At 48.5% G+C, this 11959-nt stretch overlaps 1 pseudogene; it reads right to left on the bottom strand.

Annotated features, from left to right (window-relative positions):
• Window positions 1–4653: 4653 nt before the first annotated feature.
• LOC118914225 (V-type proton ATPase subunit D-like) lies at window positions 4654–11882 on the bottom strand (annotated as a pseudogene).
• Window positions 11883–11959: the final 77 nt, after the last annotated feature.

Below are 11959 nucleotides of genomic sequence, written 5' to 3' on the forward strand. Positions count from 1 at the left end.
GAGCCTGCCTGAGGTCCAGAGAACACCCAGGACATCACCATGGCCAAGGCAGCCTCAAAAGACCCTCCTCCCTGCCTTCCTCCCCACCCCTTCATCCCCTATCTGGTAGGAGGGGCAGAAAGCGAGGCAGAGGGTGGAGAAGGTGCTGACCCCAGCCGCAAATACCCCCAGGCTAGAGGGGGGCTGAAGGAACTTGTAACAAAGTTGGAAAATGATGGCACGTACTAATTCTTGAACTGAGGCTGCTTGGGGACTGGAAGGAGCGTATGCAGAAAAGTCATGATTTGCCTGGGTTTTCGTCCAGGAGCAATTGTTGCCTCTCACGAGTCTTGCTTGTTCACCTCCACTTTGATTTTACTGCCATAGTTCACCGAAGAGGCCACTCAGGAGAGCCTGCGCCTCCCGCCTGCTGTTCCCTGGCCTGGAATGTCCTCCCTACCCTGCCTTCCAGGGAAACCCCGTTTCCTCACCCGCATGCAGGTGGGGGTCTCCTTTCTGGAGTCTCTCTGGAGCTGCCTCCATCTGCCTTCTTTTGTGGAGAGAGAAGGGGTGCACCTGCTTGACTCCAGGAGGACATCATGCACCAATGCCCTGGCTTTGGGGAAAGATGCTATTCTTCAAGATTTTTTTTTTTTTTTTTTTTTGCCATTCTCACAGAGTAGCTTCTTTTAAAAAAATCAACCTTACTGTGATATAATTTACCCACAATAAAAAAACTCACTCTAAGTTCTGTGAGTTTTGGCAAATACAGTGCAATCACTGCCACAACGAAGACACGGAGCATCTCCACCGCGCCAAAGCTCCCGGGAGCTCCTCCCCGGACACTGCCCACGCCCGCTGCCCAGCCACAGGCCACCCCCCGATCTGCTTGCTGCCTCTGCAGACGAGAGCTGGCTTCCCTAGAGCGTCATAAAAATGGAATCATGCCCAACTCAATTTTAATCAAGAAAAAAAATATGTCTAGATAATAAAAAGCCAATTTCTTCCTAAAAAATTAAGAAAATCAGTTTAAAATGTGAGTTGTTCCCCTCTATCAAACAAACCAAGATTCATTCTCTCTAGAAAGTAGACACATCGAAATATAACCTTTTAGACATATATTCCAATTAGCTCAAAATCTCTGGACTTCCTCCCTCATCTTCCTCCTTCCGTTGATCTCTTCCCATTTCCCTTTGATGTCTTATTTTGCTAGACTATGAAAATGTTATTGACATTCTGCTTATAGCCATTTCTAATTTCCTTGGATTTTGGATAAAAATTTATTTTTTATGGGCTCATACATCTTCAGGATTACTTTACTTGACCTAAAATGATCTATCCATTGATCTAAAATGGTTCTGAAGCCATTGAACAGAAGGAGGCAGATGCTAAACTATGTTGTAAATGACAGTAGCAGTGGCTTTTCATCATTGTGGCAGGATTGTATTTATTCTTTTCTATTCCCCCCTGTTTCTTTTTAACATATCTTTATAGTCTCCCAGGTCCCTGCTGTCCCTAAAGTTAAATTCTGAAGGGGAGTTACCAGTTGGCCCCTTCCCCACTGTTCTCTCTGCACTCCTGAGTGGGGCAGCAAGGAATGTGCCAGGATGACCCCATAGGTGATTACAGCTCCCTGTTTCCAGCACCTTCCACACAGAGAAGCATGCAGCAGACAGAACTGGACAGCTTGCTAATGGTGACCTTGGCTAAAGAGGCAGGTGGCCCTCTCATCTCCCAGCTCCCAACCCTGTCCAATACCTGTGCTCAGACAGCACAGGAGGGAATCTCTAACCAGGGGGCTCAGCACCTGGGGATTCTGCACTGGGGAAGGGGTAGCTCTATTGCTAGGGGCCAGGATGTGCATCAAGCAAATATTCCCACTTCCAGCTTTTCTCATTTTGGCCTAACCCAGTGCTAGTGTTCTCCCATTGACCATTACCTTTTGCTCAAGGGCATTTTTGCGATGAGCGCAATATCACTGTTTTATTATTAGTCTCTAGCCCTGGTGGAGTACCATGTGGGATGTCTGCTCAGCCCTCCACAATGCCCCGTGCTGAGAATGGTACCCCTGCCATGCAGATCTCCACCACGCAACAAGCCCTTGGCCGGTCCTTGACATCAGCCACACACTCCGGGCTGAAATCGGGCCTGATGGGTTCTCCTACCCAGATATTTGAAGGTGGGATTGAAAGAGAGCTAGTTTGTCTCTCTGTCACCCCAAGAAACGTGGGATGGCCAGTTCCCAGGAAGCAGAGTCTGTTGAGATGTAAGGAAACAGCCTTGTTTGTAGATGCAGGTGTGGACACGCATGACCTTGTGGTGCTAGGGGCGGGGTGCACGTTCACATCCAGAGAGAGGTAGGCAGGAGGGAGAGGCGGAGAGGTGGAGAGGCGGGGAGACGGGGAGACGGGGAGGGAGAGGGAGGCAGGAAGAGAGAGAGGGAGAGAAGGGATTCTGTTGGCTTCCGGTTCCCATTTCCAGCCCAGTTGCCCTTTTGTGTTGGTTTCTATGAGATATCCCCTACGTAAACTTGAATGAACTTCTGGTTTTTGCATAAGGCAACTTGTAGTAGTTTCCTGTTAGTCTGCAGCCAAAAGACTGAATAAAATACAACCTTGTACCAGATAATGAAGTTGTAGGTAATCACACAACTGGCCGGTTCAGGCCTGGGGGCATAAGGATTCCTCCCTTCTGGCCTGGGGAGAGTTAGAGCAACACAGACTCAACAGCTGGTGAAATTAGTGCCAGTACTTGGGGACTTGGACAATTTTCCTCCTTAGGCTCTGGTTTAGCAGACTTGAAAGGCCACATTAAGGCTCTCTGACTGTGCTGGCTCCTCTTGGGACTTCAGTAAGGTGCACAGGAGGCCTGAACCAGTCTGAGGCTGCCGGCCGAAAGGATAGGGGAAAACAGGTCAGTTATGCAACTCTGCTCCTGCAGGTCCTTTCTGCTTACAGCATAGGAGCTGAGACCACTTGGAGTCCATTCTTGAAATTCGCTGTAGGCCTTTCTGAGCTGCAGCACTTAACACTCTGTGCAGCATCACACATGAGGTACTAAATGTGGTGCACCAATTACAATATAGTGAGGTCCCAGCAACTGGAAAGAGGACATTGGAGGGTGCAGCAGGGTCACTGGGGAGCCTTGTTCCTTCAACAGTTTTTGCAGGTCTGTCTGTTGCATCCTCTTGCTGGACAGAGGTGGCAATGCCTGTCACTATGAAGCATGTCTTAGGACCAGGTTAGGGGTGCTCTGCTGAGCTAATGAGCTAAAGCAGACTCTCTCCACTGCCCTCTACACCCTAAAGAAAAACTTAGTGAGCAGAGAACATGGGCACAGACTTTAGGTGCCCTAAGAAACTGAAGTCCCCCAGACATGGCTCACCTCTGGCTTCCCAGCTTAGCAAGCTGGCTTCCCAGCTTAGCAAGCTGTCTAGAAAAGTTTCCAGCAAATCAATCTGACTTCTCCTTAAATTAAATCCACAGACTGCCAACTAAGGTTTCTAAAAGCATTATACTCTCAAGCCTGGAGAACAGCATCTTTAGAGCAACACAGATTCACACCCTGGTGATTCTCAGTCTCAGTCAAGCACAGACTGAAGCCCAGAGGTGTCCAGCTCCTTTCAGAAGGTGTCAGTGCCTCACAGCCAATTCCTCCTAATCTTCTGCCAGGGGTAGCCCTGGGAGACTCCGGACAAGGACTGTGTCCCTGGGGGGTAGACCTGGAGTGGCTCTACTGGATCACTGAGAAGCTCCTCCAAGTGCCTGTTGGAGTCAACAAGCGATGGCCACCAGCTTTCTCAGACATCCAGCAACCAACATATGGTTCTGCCTTGAAGGCCCCTTCCTTCTTCATATTTAAGGGGCAGCTTTGTCCAGTCTTTCTCCCAATGTTCTCCATCAGATGGGATACAGATAGCAGATTTTTATCATTTCCTGTATGGACTAGACCAGCTTGAGACTGATCAGGGAGACACAGGAGCATCATCTGGGATCAGGGCCTCAGTGACAGATGCGGAAGGTTTTTCCCTTGGCAGGCACCTCCCTTCCATGGGATGACGCATGGCCTCCTGCTGGACATGGCTGGTTGACTTTGTTTTTTGGGGAATTTTGAAATGAATCAAAGAGAGAGTGAACAGATTTCTCTGTGTGGCCCAGCTGCAAAGGATACCAGTCCTGCTGGAAGGCACAGGGTCCTTCATGCTGCAAGGCAGCCATGCACATGGAACAGAGGAGGTGGTAGTCTACAAAAAGGAAGCAGTTTTGTAAAGAGGGATGTAGGGTAGCTGGAAGTTTTCACCCAGAATTTCCAGAATTTCCCACCTGGCCTTAGTCCATATACATGCCAATGGATGTTTACCATGGCAGAGCCTCTGGTGATCTGGAGTAAGGAGTGGAGAAAATCAGTCATTCTGTCCTCCCCTCCATTCCTGGTACCTAACTGGTCTGGTGCCCATCAGTCACCATGGGCCTGCCCATGGAGTTCCTGCCAGAAGGGGTGGGTGAGCAGGTGGAGAGTGAATTTGTGGCCAGAGGGGATGGACAGAACGAGGGCTAGCTAGCGAATCCTGAGCGAACTGTGAGCAATAAAAACTTTCTCCCAACCTGCCCTTCCCCTTGTCCTGCTTCTGTTTAATCTGATTCACAAAGAACTTGCCCCTAGTGGGGAACCTCTTTACTCCCAGAGCTACAAGAGGGGAGAGAGAAAGAGACAAAGAGACAGACAGACTAAAAAACATACAGACAAGAGACAGAGAGACTGATTCACAGTTGTTTGTCTAGTTGTTGTTTCTTGGGAGGTGTTACACTCTTTGCCTTGGGTTCCATAAACTATCCTTGACCCTCCTGCTGCCTTTAAAGAACAAAGCTTCTAATTTTGTGATAATTATAGATCCCAAGGAAGCTGCAAAGGTAGAGAGGTCTCATGTCCCCTTCACTGTTTGCCCCATGGTTGCAGTTTACATAACTCTAGTACAATAACAAACCAGGAAATTGACATTGGGATACTGGATCACCAACCACTGCAGGCAAGATCTAGAACTATTCCACCCCATAAAGATCTTCTTACTGGTATCCCTTTATGGTAACCCCTCCTCCCACTGTTCTGTCTCTAAAACCTACCAATCTGTTTCCTATTTCTATAATTTTGTCATTTTGTAAATAGTCTATACTGGAATTGTACAGTTCGTGACTTTTTGAGACTGGCTGTTTTTTACTCAGCATAATTCCCCTGGGATCCACCCAAGTTGTAGTGCATCCAATAGTCTCTTCACTGTCAGCTGACTAGTATTCCATGTTGTGGACATACCATGGTTTGTTTCACCATTCACCTACAGAGGGACATTCTGGTTGTTTCCAGTTTGGGACCACTACAAAGAAAGCTGTCATGAACATTTGTGTACTACAGTTTTCTTAGTGAACATGTTTGCATTTCTCTGGGAATAGTACCCAGGAATGCAATTGCTGGGTTGTATGGTGAATGTACGCTTTTTTTAAATTAAAGGAACTGATAGACTATTTTCTGTAGTGGCTATACCATTTCATACTCACTCCAGCTGTGTATGAGTTCCAGTTCTTTGTATCCTCAGAAGCCCTTGGCATTGTCATTTCCTTATTTCACCTATTCTAACAGGTGTACATTGATATCTCACTGTGGTCTTCAATTGCATTTCCCTTATTGCTACTAATGGTGAACTTTCTCTCATGTGTATGTTTGTCTGTGTATCTTCACTGATGAAATGTTTCTTCATATCTTTTGCCTATTTTTTTCCATTTATAATCATGTATTTATAGTATCCCAAAATTCAACAATCATCTCAGTAAGCTGAGTAGTAAAGCACTGACAAAAAGGGATGCTACCCACATCCTACATGTCTCTAGAGAAAGCTCTTGGATGAAACTTTATTGTTTACACCACAGTCACATGTAAATTGACAGCACTGCTACCAGGACAGACAAGACAGAGATCTGTCATGCAAGGAAACGTGAGGGAGGGTATTCCTGAAGCTTGAGGAGAGAAGTGCCACAGTAACACAAGGGTGGCGGCAGCACCCTCAGACAACCAGGCCAAGGTGCGAGCGTGCAGGCACACAGGGTGCTCCGGCTGGAGTTGGCCTGCATGGGTCAGCATGAGGCCACTGCTGTCTCCTAAGGAAGTTCCTCCCTGATTTGTTGGGTAAGCAGGTCACTTGTAACACAGATGTCAGTGGAATAGAATGACACATCTGCAGAATAAATTCTACATTTCCTGGGCAGGGTCTATGCTAACTCATCTGTGGTAAATGGTTGCTGAATTATGATTCTGCAAAGGTAATCCCAGAAATGGACCCCCAGGAAATTTTACAACTGTGACATTCTTAGGCCAAAAAGTACACACTGTGAATCAAAACAATACCATGGTAGGGCTTCGGAAGCAGAATAGGAAAGACTGTTTGGTCGGAAGACCCTCACCCTTTTCTTCAGCCAGAGGACAGAGGGCTCCGTCGCCTCTCCACCAGCCCTCCGTTGCTCCCACGTACTTCTGACTTTTCCTCGAGAATCTTTGCCTTCTCCTGCATTTCCTTTAACCTAAAGAACTCTTCTCGCCCCTCTCGTCCGGGTCTGTGATGATACAGCAAAGGTCCTGCCAATCAGAGCGTGACGACATGCTCAGTGGGCTGTTGGCTGTCGCGGTAGCTTCACCCAGACTAGCCGGGGAAGTCTGCAGCCACACTAGCTCCACCCGCAGCCCCACTGCTTGCGCCGGATTCCTCTTTAATGTGGCCACTTGCTCCCCTCCTTGGGCTAAACAAACCCATGAGGTCATAACTGTCAGTTCCTTCACGGGAATGTTCAGATCTTCACAAAGTTATATCTGCTGCAGTACCTTCCTTTTGAGAATCTTCACTTGGGTGTTATTTAAATTTTGGATAACTGGGGTGCTGGAGCCCCTGCTGTGAACTTGGCCTCAGTAGGTGAAAAGATAGCTTCTCTCATCGCCGCTCCCATCAACGTTGTAGTTGATGTTATCTTCTGTAGGATCTGTTGAAATCAAAGCGTTAAGACATCTTTTTTTCCTTTGGGAGGTTTGATCTCTTTGTGCTCCTTTTATTCATTTATTTTATCTAACCTTATTTTTGTTGAAGTACAGTTGATGATATACAATATTATATTGGTTTTCGGAGTACAATACAATGTTTTGACAATGACGTACATTACAAAATGCTCATCCTGGTAAGTGTAGTTACCATCTGTCACCATACAAGGATATTATAGTATTATTGACCACATTCCCCATGCTGCACTTTCATCCCTGTGACTTATTTATTTCATAACTGGAAGCCTGTGACTCTATATGTTCTTCACCTATTTCTCCCATCCTTTTACTCTCTTCCCCTCTGGAGACCATCAGTCTGTTCTCTGGGTTTATGAGTCTATTTCAGTTTTATTTGTTTGTTTAGATTCCACATATAACTGAAATCATATGGTATTTGTCTTCGTCTGACTTATTTTACTTAGCGCAATACCTTCTATGTCCATCCATGTGTCACAAATGGCGAGATTTCATTCTTTTTTTTTATGGCTGAGTAATCTTCCATTGTATACATGTGTCACTTCTCTACCCATTCAAGATTGATGGACACTTAGGGTGCTTCACTGTCTTGGCTATTGTAAATAATGCTGCGATAAACAGTACAGATATCTTTTCAAATTAGTGATTTTGTTTTCTTCATATAACTCTGAGCTCCTTCTAATCCAGGCTTCATGATGGTCTGTCAATTTGCAAGGAATGATTTTAACTCAGTCTTTGCCTGACATTTGCACGATGACTATTTGGATGGCATCCTCTGCAGTAGCCCAAGTGTCTCCCTCCCCTGGAGTCAGCTGATTGTCTTGCCCATTTTCTAACTGGTGTGTATGTATTTACTGTTAAGTTTTGACATAAATTCTCTTGTTTTGTTAACAAGTTTGAAATGGGCTTCTGTTACTTGCAAACCCATTGGGAATTATACTGAACGACAATTGCAATGATAGCTAACATTTATTGAGAACTTACTTTGTGGGAGGCACCCTTCTAAGTAACTTACAGGTTTCAGTTCACTTATATGTATGTTGTTTTTATAAACATCGTATGTTGCTGTTGTTCTAAACATTAACCACCATTATAATTTAGTTTACACATTTAACCGACTGCATGAGAAAACAGCTCCAGCAATCCAGCATTGCCAAAACTCAAACTGGCTGAGTTTATTTGCGTTTCAGTTGATTGAAAAATCTAGGCCACCAATGTCACGAGAGTGCCAAGTCACAATAGTCACTCTTCAAGTGAAATAACGATGTTCACAGTTTGAAAAATTACATAGTATGCACAGGTTTTTGTTTTAAGTAAATACCTGACAATGTTCAGTTCAACAAATTCTACAGAAGAAACCCCCCAAACTTTCATCTCCTCCTAAAATAAAGGCAGAAGATAAATGCCTGTTTATATTATATAGTTCTAAAAATTGCATCAGTATAAGTGAAGCAGTTATATATACAGTGATCAGATATTCTGAATTCTTATGTGAGGCCAGGACCATGTTTCCTGGGGTTTGGAAAGACAGTGGAGGTTCACTGGTAGTTCCCAGGGCGACCTGAAGTTGGCCCTAAGTAGAACCACCTCTGCGCTGGGCAGCACCCCCTGGGGCCTGGACACTCGCCTCTGAGCCTCGGGCCTATTAGTGTGAGTTACTGGTGAGCCACGTCAATGAGCTGGGACCGTCCTTGGATGCCTGGCTTCTGGATAATTGACCATCTACAGTGCTGGGGCTTCTCACACTTCAAAAGCAACAGATAGAAGTAGAGCCCCCATTCCCAATTGATGGACTTGTTTCCACCCTTAGAAGAGGTAATGAATGGGGTCCCCACAGTATAGCTAGGCAGCACAGGGGCCCCCTCTGACTGTCACTGCCACAGTGCAACCTGAGTTGTGAGAGGTGGTGTCAGCAGTGACCGAGGATCTGCTCATTGTGAGACCCACGTCCCCTGCCTAATGTCCAGTTGCTGCATTTAGAGGGATTGGTCCCAATCTGCTGGCTCTCCCACAGCCAATGCAGCAGGCCCAGGACGGCCTCTGCCCACTACCTTCTGTCACTGAAGTGTAAGGAACGCCTGCCCCCCACCTTCCCCTCCAGCTCCTCCCTGCTTGCGACCTGCCCCGCTGGACTGTCCAGCTTTGACCTTGCTGATTTCTCCCCCATTTGGTCTCTCCCTCTCCTTTATCCTTTGGACTTGATACTTGGCCCATTTTCCTACAATAACTGTGTTTCTTTCTACCACCTTATTGCCTTTTGCCGGCTCAGGGAAGGCCTGAGACGCTCCCCTCCAGGAAGGCCCGGGGCCTTGGCTCTGCTGACTTGCCTCCCTCGCCTTTCCCAGAGTACCCCCTGACCCCCAGGAGTTCAAGCCTGGACCTCACTCTTAACAGGAGGCAGTTTGCAAGTTCGCTTTCCCACTTGACTCATTTTCTTTTATAAATAGGAAGGCAGATCCCTTTCTTGCTGGGCTGTTGTGAGCCTTCCTGATTGTACAGTATTGCCCATCACAGCTTAGTTCTCAAGTAGTGGCTACATAATTCTTGCAACTGGTCTCTGCTCTCGGGTAGAGATGTCTTGTCCTTCCCCTCGGCCCAGCCCCACGCCCTGACAGTGGTTAGGGGAACTCAGACTGCTCCCCTCCCTTGTAGGGTGGGCAAGGATCTCTCAGCGGCTGCCATCGCCATGGCAACTCATGGCCCCCCTCTCTCCACTTTCCAGAACCTGCAGGTTTGTGGACTTCCAGACTTCTTAGGGCTGGGAGGGAGAGGAAGGAGAAACTCGGGGGTGGGGGAAGAGAGGCTCCCTTGACGGCAAAGGCTGCCCCATGTTTCAGGTTTGCTTAGTGCCCCGGGTCCAGCCGGGTATGCAGTGTGGCCTCTGTTGTCTCCTTAGGCCGAGGAAACCATTACATATCCTTAGGCACTCCTGGGTCCCTCTGAAATGCACTGCTTGGGGCCCGAGGATCCTGGGCTAGTGGCACGGGGCATGCACGGTGAGTGTAAGGTTCAGAGAAGAGCGTTTGCGTTTTGGTCTGGCTGCCCTTGCAGCCCTGCTGGGGGAATGCAGGACAGAGCCAGCGTGTGGGAGCTTGGGAAACTCCACAGGCTATGGGGCAGTCATTATTCTGGCCGCCTGGGATAACTGTTGGCCAGAGGGGGCGGCCTAAGGGCTCTCTCCCCTCCTGATGTGAAGTGGGGGATGGAGATATATATATACCCACATGGGCACCCTGGACAAAACCACAGGGCATTGGGCCTTGAGGCGCCAGATGGTGGGTGCGGGCAGGGAGTCAGAGCCGGGGCTGGAGAACCTCGGTCCTCCCCCGCTGCCTGCAGAGACAACACACCACTGGTCTTTACTGCACAAACTGTGATGTGCACATGCTCGTCGGTGCTCTTGTGCTTTAAAAACATAACACAAAAGCATGGGCTAAATTCCAGGCGACCTTTGTCACTAGGTGTGTTCTCAGTCGGAGGCGCTGTGGTTGTGGAGGGTGAGGGTCCATGAGAGCGACTGTGGTTGAACAAACCCTCCTTAAGAAGCGTGAGGGGGTGACATTCGGACACATGCTAGAATGAAGCCTTGCGGATGAACCCTGAGGACATTGTGCTAAGGGAAATCAGCCAGACTGAAGGACAAACACTGTATGATCCCATATACATGAGGTAATACATGAGGTAATGAGTTTGCTAGAATAGGCATGTTCACTGAGACAAAATCTCAAAATAGAGACAAAAAAAAAAACCCCACAGAGATAAAAAGTAGATTAGAGGTTCCCTGGGCGGGGGGGAGGGAAAAGGGGAATCGGTGTTTAATGGGCACAGTTTCCACTTGGGAAGATGAGAAAGTTCTGGAGATGGATGGGCTGATGGATGGTAGCATACATTGAACCTGTTCTTACTGCCACAGAACCGTATGCTTAAAGATGGTCAAAATGGTAAATTTTATGCTATGTATATTTTACCACAGTGAAAGAAATTAACCACCCACCCCATGGCAGGCAAAGGGGCTGAGATGAGGCTGGGAGGTGGAGCTGGCCGCTCGTGCCTGGGAGTGTGGGCATGGCGACACCCTCAGGAGCCTCTGATGGGGACAAGCAGTCTGGAGAAGGGGGTCCTGCTTGATGTCTGCCTGGTTCCACAACTGCCCGGCATTTCTGTGACTGCCGCCTCCACCTTCTGTGACTGGCTGAGGGTGAGGGGGCTGAGAAGGCCTGCACCCCCGAGGGAACTAGGGGAGCCACCTGGATGACCCCCACCTCCACTTGGAGGCCACCTCATTGAGGAATCACCAGGACGGTGGTGGTCCTCGGCTCCAGTCACAGCCTTCCCTTGCTCTCCCTCCATCTGGAGGCCCTGGGGAGCTGGGGGGATCCCCCAGCAATGGTCAAGCTGCTGCAGCAGAGGTATGACCGACGTCACAGCTAGGTGACAGGCGGGAAGCCCCGCTCTTCCGGGACCCCTGTGCCACGTGCTCACACCTCAGGGCCTGGGTGCGGGCAGCCCCTCCCTGCCTTCTGAGTCGCTTTTCAAACCCACCAGCCCTCTGATAGAGCTGGAAACAGGCACCAAGCCCTCTGGGGAGCTATTTTTAGGGTTCATCTGTTCTTTCTGATTTCTCCTCTAGATTCCATATTCTCCCACCCCCAGACCTGAAAGAACTAGACTGTGGAATCCTTCACCATTCCCCCCGCCCCCCGCCCCAGGCCCTCTCCCCTGAGTGGCTCAGCTGGCATACCGTGCCTTCACCCCCCTCCCCAGACCACTCCCTTTTTCTCCGTCCCACCTGCGCCCCGCGGCTCCCCTGCCCCACGGGCAGTGTGGAAAGCAGGCTGTTCGTCTGACATCATCTTCCACTCCCCAGCCTGCTAAGAGTTACTCACTCCGGCAATCCCTGCTCCTCCAGAGGAGACCGTCCAATTGCCAA

The sequence above is a fragment of the Manis pentadactyla genome, chromosome 1 (genome assembly GCF_030020395.1).
Source record: "Manis pentadactyla isolate mManPen7 chromosome 1, mManPen7.hap1, whole genome shotgun sequence".
NCBI lineage: Eukaryota > Metazoa > Chordata > Mammalia > Pholidota > Manidae > Manis > Manis pentadactyla.